The sequence below is a fragment of the Meriones unguiculatus genome, chromosome X (assembly GCF_030254825.1).
Source record: "Meriones unguiculatus strain TT.TT164.6M chromosome X, Bangor_MerUng_6.1, whole genome shotgun sequence".
Taxonomy (NCBI): Eukaryota; Metazoa; Chordata; class Mammalia; order Rodentia; family Muridae; genus Meriones; species Meriones unguiculatus.
In genome coordinates, this window is record NC_083369.1 from 69377391 (window position 1) to 69385032 (window position 7642).

The 7642-nt window shown below is 34.8% G+C and overlaps 1 pseudogene; it reads right to left on the reverse strand.

Annotated features, from left to right (window-relative positions):
* Window positions 1-2377: 2377 nt before the first annotated feature.
* On the reverse strand, window positions 2378-2491 carry LOC132650163 (U6 spliceosomal RNA; annotated as a pseudogene).
* Window positions 2492-7642: the final 5151 nt, after the last annotated feature.

Here is a 7642-nt window from a genome sequence, read left to right on the forward strand (position 1 = left end):
GAAATTTATATAAAATCAATTGTATTGTATGTAGTATTTTTTGCTTGAATATTTCCATTTAGGGTAAGTTTTTCTCAACCTTAACACTACTGACATTGCTTTGTTGCATATATGGCCTATTCTAGGTTTGGTAGGATGCTGAGCAGCACCTGTGACCTCTGGTATTAGTAGCATCATTCAGTTGTAACAGTCAGATATGTTGCCAAATCTCTGAGATATAGGCTCAGTGGCAGAACACTTTGCTAGAACTAAAAAAAAAAAAAAAAAAAAAAACAAAACAAAAAACAAAACAAAACAAAAACAAAAAACAAACAAACAAACAAACCAAAAACTGTGTATGTACTCACGCCTGTGTGAGAGCCTGCATATGTCACAGGAGGTGAGAGAACAAGTTGAACAAGTTGACAGACTTGGTTATCCTCTTTCACTGTGTAAGTGAGGATAATTGAACTCAAATGATGAGATTTGCTATTAAGTACCTCTATTTGCTGGGTCATCTAATCATCCTCAGGAGCCACATTTTAAAACACCTTCTTATCCTGAGTGCTTTGAGGTTTGCCAGTATATTCTTATAAGTTATATTAATGTAACTTATCATTGTGCACACATAAACTTATGATACCGATGTAAGTGTATATAGACATAAAGAACAGCTTACATATTGCATATTAAGGGCTAGAAGATTTTTTAAAGAACTTTGAGGATTGAAATAACCAAGGATACTTAGGGTCTAGGTCTTAAATCAGATTTTAGAATATAAGAAAGATTTGAGCAAGAGGAACACTTTCAATAAAGGCAGAGACAAGACAGACCCCAACATGACAGTTAGAAAATAGTGGATTTTGAGGAGCAGAACAATTAAGATTGAGTTGTTACAGTAATATCAAATTCTAAAGGCTTTGGACAACAAGTACGATTGCTGTAAAGGCTGATGATTAAATCAGAAGAAAAGCAAATTTTAGCAGAGAGATGACAAAAGCATGCAGAGTTTTAAATTTAAGCCATTTACCACTATTAGACTAGTTAATGCCTACCTTCAACAGGTGTGATTCACATTTATAAAGTAATAATGTACCTGTTTAAGTTGTGTAGATTATATACTTTCTAGTAGAAACAGTGATTTTTTAAGGAAAAATATTATCATGAAAGCACAATTTTCTTTCTTTTCATAAACTTTTTTTTCTGATAAGATGTTTGTCCATAGAACTATAAATAGAGTCCTCATAAATTCAAGTGCCAGCAGTGACCCCTGTTCCTGGGCATTAATCCAAGTTCTCTGGTTCATAGATCATAAAATTTAGATTGAACCCTTTGAATTCACTGGAGAAAATGGTTTTCCTCAACAGAGAAGAGAAATTTATTTCTTAAGGTGGTACTCATTTTTTTAAATATTTTTATATTAGTTACAGTTTATTTACTTTGTATCCCAGCTGTAGCCCCCTCCCGCCTTCCCTCCCAATTCCACCCTCCCTCACTCATCCCCTCCCTGCCCCTTTCTATGTTCACTGATTGAGGAGGTCCTCCTCCCCTTCCATCTGTCCCTAGCTTATCAGTTCTCTTCAGTACTGGCTACAATGTCCTCTTCTGTGGCCTAGCAAGGCTGCTCCTCCCTTGGGGGAAGGGGAGGAGTCAAAGAGCCAGCCATTGAGATAATGTTACAGACAGTCCCTGTTCTCCTTAATAAGTTACCCACTTGGATACTGAGCTGCCATGGGCTACATCTCAGCAGGAGTTCTAGGTTATGTCCCTGCATGGTCTTTGGTTGGAGAAACAATCTCATAAAAGACCCCTGTGCCCAGACATATTTGGTCCTTTTGGAGCTCCTATCCTCTCCAGGTCTTACTAACTCCCCCTTCTTTCATATGATTCCCTGCACTCTACCCAAGGTTTGGTTATGAGTCTCAGCATTTGCTTTGATACACTGCTAGGTAGAGTCTTTCAGGGGCCCTCTGTGGCAGGCTCCTATCCTGTTTCTTGTTTTCTCCTACTTCCAGTGTCCAGCCCATTTGTCTTTCTAAGTGAGGATTGATCATCTTAGCCCTGGTGCTCTTTCTTGTTTATCTTCTTTAGGTGTACAGATTTTAGTATGTTTATCCTATCTTATAGGTCAAGTATCCTCTTATAAGTGAATATATACAGTGTGTGTCTTTCTGCTTCTGGGATACCTCACTCAGGATGATTTTTTTCTAGTTCCCATCATTTGCCTACAAAGTTCATTGTTTTTAATTGCTGAATAATATTCTATTGTGTAAAAGTATCACAATTTCTGTATCCCTTCCTCCATTGATGGACATTGGGGTTGTTTCCAGGTTCTGGCTATTACTCATAAAGCTGCTATGAACATGGCTGAGCAAATGTCCTTGTTGTGTACTTGAGCAAAAATATGGAACACTTCAGAAATTTGTGAGTCATCCTTGTGCATGAGCCATGCAAATCTTCAATCTTCTCTGTATCGTTCCAGTTCTAGTATATGTGCTGCCAAAGCGAGCACCATCTTTTTTTTTCTCATTAAAATAGTGTGAAATTAGTTTGTCGGCCATCCTATTAAGTTTTAAATACATCTATCATTAAAAATGTTTTTTTTTCTCTTAGTAAGTTTGGATGTTTCAAGAGAATATTTCAAATCTAATAATTGGATTTTGAATTACTTTATTCCAGGAAGGTATTTTCTAAGTTTTTTCTTAGTTCAATTAAATGAAAGCTCTTAAATATTTCATTCTAAGTTCTACTCTGTTGGAATTGATAAATTCAAATTTGCCTGCATATTTTTAAATCACTCATTTACTTTAACACACCCATTCCATACAATAAATGATCAAGAAAGATAAAATACAACTTTCATGTGTGTATTAGGTATCTTTAAATTATGCTAAGCAATTTAAATTATTTTGGTAGTAATAATGCCTTTTATTATTATACTATTGGATTCTTTCAGATAACATTGGTAGATAAGTATGTTTTCCATTATAGTAGAAATTCACTTCAATACTGAAGATTAAATTATTCATAGTGCTTGTATCTATAAGAGTGTAAGCAATAGATCCTTAAAATATAAATGTTCTATGGAACCGAGTTTTTCTTTTCCAAAATGTTTTTCTTTAGCTGGCACTATTAAAAGTATTTATAGATAGGCTACAGTGTGACATTTCAATATAGGTATTCAATCTAATTTATACATCCTTCATCTGGAACACTTATAACTCCTTTCTCCAAGTTATTTTAAACTATATAATGAAATGTTGTAAGCTGTATTTACTCTACTGTGCTATAGAACATTAGAAGCCACTCTTCTTATTCAGCTACATTCCTGGATGTCTTAAACATCCCCCCTCTAGTCCCTTTACACACACATATTTCTCGGCTCTGGTCACACTGCTGTACTACTCTTATCTTTTTTGGTATTAATTTTTTACCTTCATGTATGTGAGACAAAAACACTTCTCTGAAATTAAAATTTGTAATTTCGTGTACTGAAGATCAATAAATGATAAATCACCAGCCTCAGGTCAGACAGTGCCCAATTTACATAACTACTGAGTTATGTGACCACAGATTTATCCTTCATTCTGACCTTTATATTGTCAATAACAGAAATATATTACTGAATACATCACAGCTCTGAGGAAATGAATGGTACACATATCATAATCACTGTAATCATTTTTGAATTTATGTTAAGTAAACTCTTAGTGATGAGAATAAAGAACAGTGGGTATATTTACATATATGATCTCTTAAGAACTTATAAGCTCTGGGGCTGGAGGTGTGGCCCCCATGGTTAAGAGCATTTACCACTCTTGTAGAGGACACAAGTACCCACGTTGGGTTCCAAGGGGGATCCAATGAATTTAGAATTTACAGACAATTGCATTCACCTGCACATACCTAACCACTGACATTAACCTATGTACTTAATTAACAATAAAAATATAGTATAAAATCTTCAAATTGATAATTTATGATTTCTGTTAAAGCACAATATACATTATTTAAATACAACAGACATATTCAACAAAGTGTTGCTGAATCCTCCTGTCTGGCCAAGAATACAATGATTCCTTTTTAGTAATTATGAATTCAGAACAAAATTACCATTATGAAAACCTAACAAATGATTTGATAATGGCTCATTTCAATATGTCTTGATTTTCAAAGTAAGTATTCATCTGAAAATACTATATTTTTCTACACCCAAATTTTATTTGCTCTGTTATTTTTATATAAAAGAAAATATACTTGTTACAGTTACTTAAAAATAACTTCAATCTGTCAGAAATCTGGCATGTAGCTGACTTAAATGACTTGTGGACTGTCATATTGAAAATGATTATGTTAGTGAACAAAAGCTAGAAAAAAATTACCAACTCACATATTATATTTCCCTGACAAAAGATATATTTATTCACTTTGTTGCCAAACTCCTTTGGGAAGTACTGAGAAGGTTACTTTGACAATGGTAAATGAGAAACTATGTTCATTTAGTCAAGTGAAAAATCAGAGGCCAGTCAAAGGTATCAAAATCTGTGAGCCACCATATTGGTGTTGGCTATCAAATACAGGTCCTTTGAAAGAACAGCCAATGATTTTAACTACAGAGTCATCTCTCCTGTCCCTTGAAATTATCATTTAATTTAAAATGACAAATGTATTATTGATTTTCTATTGATTGTCTATTCTTAGACAGCTTAATATCTGTTATATGGAAGAAGCATTGGATATAAGTTGGTATTAAGCAGATAGAGTGCTTGGTATGATATTTTTTAAATTTTAATTTAAATTTTTTTATGTTAATTAAAGTTTGTTCACTTTGTATCACAACTGTAGCCCTCTCCTTCACTCCTTCCCAATCCAACCCTTCCTCCCTCATCTCCTCCCCTGCCCCTCTCCAAGTCCACTGATAGGGGAGGTCCTCCTCCCCTTCCATCTGATCCTAGCCCATCAGGTCTCATCAGGACTGGTTATATTGTCTTCCTCTGTGGCCTGTTAAGGCTTCTCCCCCCCACGGGGGAGGTGATCAAAGAGCCAGACACTGAGTTCATGTCAGAGATAGTCCCTGTTCCCTTAACTAGGGCACCCACTTGGAGACTGAGCTGCCAGGGCTACATCTGTGCAGGGGTATTAAGTTATCTCCATGCATGGTATTTGGTTGGAGTATCATTCTCACTAAAGACCCCTGGGCTCAGATTTTTTGGTTCTTTTCCTCTCTTGTAGAGTTCCTGTCCCCTCCAGGTCTTTCTATCTTTCCTTTCTTTGATTAGATTCCCTGCACTCTGCCCAAAGTTTGGCCATGAGTCTCAGCATCTGCTTCAGTACCCTGCTGGGTAGAGTCTTTCAGAGGCCCTCTGTGGTAGGTTCCTGTCCTGTTCCTTGTTTTATCACTCTTTATATGTCTTTCTTTGGCTTTCTGAGTGAGGATTGATCATCTTACTCAGGATCCTCTTTCTTGCTTTAGATACAGATTGCGGTATGTTTATTCTATATTACATGTCTAATATCCACTTATAAGTGAGTATATACCATGTGTATCTTTCTGCTTCTTGGATATCATATTTATGATCTTATACCTGCTTTTATGGATTCTCCTGAGATTGAAGCAGGACACTGAAGCAACCCTTGACAGTAAAGTGAGGTCTGGTATTAAACATAAATAAATGAAAAAGTAAAATAAATGAAAAAGACAAGTAAACAGATTCAGTTATTTGTATATGTCAATCACAGTTATAGTATAAGGAGCTGTAAAATTTAGTTATATAAAAACAACAGTCCAAAATTGGTATTAAAACTTTTTTGTTTCCATTATAGAAAATATATTTACCTTAAAAATTGTTTTTTAAAGGAAGACTTTTTTTTTTTTTTTTGAGACAGGATCTTATCATGTAGTTTAAGTTTGCCTTAAACTCAGGGGTGAGGGTGGGGGGATCGTCCTGCTGCATACTAACCACTGCCATGACTATAGTACCACATGTGCCATAACACAAAGTTGACAGTAATATGCATGTTTTAAAAACATGTCGTCTGGCAATTAGGTTTGAAAAAACTGCCAGTAAAGACATTAATATTAGAAAGAAAGAAGTAAAACTGTATCTTTTCACACATCGTGGAAATATATACAGAGAAAAATCTTAAAAGTCCTATGGACATTAATAGTAAAGTTGCAAGTTAAAAGATCAATATACAAAAATTGGTTGTACTTGTATACATGAGAAATGAAAAATAAAAATATTAAGAAAATAATTTCAGTTAAAATACCATCAAAAGCAATAAAATACTTAGAAATTCACTGAAGCAAGAAACTTTCAGATATGCATAATGAAAAAGACAGAAAATAACAAAATATTACCTAATGCAATTAAAGAAAATGAAAATAAACAGAATTCAATGTTATAGTTGAATTAAGTTACTTTATTGGCAATAAGGAAGAGTTGTTAGGAAGAAAATAGGGATCAGGGATAATGACCTGATGTGCTTATGTGCTTCCAGTAGTAGTACTCAGCCTGCAAAAGGCCCATTTGAGGGGAAATTGGCACTTTATCATGTATTTGATAGCTTCAAATCAAGAATATTTACTTATAGTTATATAAAACCTTATGTAAACTGACTACAAATGAAGTAACTTTCCTAGTGATTCTCAGTAAACTCTCCTCTTATGAAAATCTCTGAGGCCATTACAAACAACCCTGAACCAAACTCAGTGTAGTTCTCAGATGTCACATTGGCCACATTGTTCCACAGAGGGTGTAGTTTTGTCTTCTTAAAGTCTTCTTCAAATTATTTATTTAAATTTTAATTTGTAGGTATGGCTACTGTTCCAGCATGTATGTTCATGTACCATGGCATGCCTGGTGTCTGAGAAAGATAGAAGACTTCAGAATTCCTGAATGAAAATCATAGAATTGCAATGCTGGGAATTAAACCTGTATTTACTGGAAGAACAACTATTGCTATTACCCATGGTATATATCTCCAACCTAAGAGAAAAGGAAGTTTCAACAGAAAAATGTATGATATAGGGCCAATTTCCTTGTAATCTTGCTTTATACAGGCTGAGTACCATTAGCGGAAACTCATACTCAGGTAATTCTTCCTGATCCCCTTCTCCTCCCCTTCCTCCGCTCCTCCTTCTTCTTGTAAGAGCTAAAAGATAAAAAAAAAAAAAAACCCGAGAAATGTAATATTCTGGTTCTCACACAACTATTACAGTCTTGAACTCATAACAAATGTAGTTAGATGCACAAATCAAGACTGTCCAAAAATCAGTTATGGTAAAAGGAAAGCCCCTACTCCTAAAATTTTGAGGAAATAGGGGGCCACTATCTTTAGTCCGTACCCACTGCTGAGAAACTACCAAGCTCTAAAGAATAGTTCCAAACACACAGTCACACTGATGGACTTGATTACATTCAGTGACAAAAAACAACAAAAATAATTAATATGGATAAAGATTTGAAGGAACAGAAGGGAATTGGCAGGGGTGAGAGGAAGATAAGAGAGGAAGGGAATGAGTAAATAAGTTCCATCATCTATGGAATTTTCATACAAAAGTTAATTTATAAAAAAAACTTGTTAACAAGTCTTACAAACAGACAACAAATGATATCACAATTAAAAATGAACAGAGGGTAAAATAGAATGGGAGGAGGAC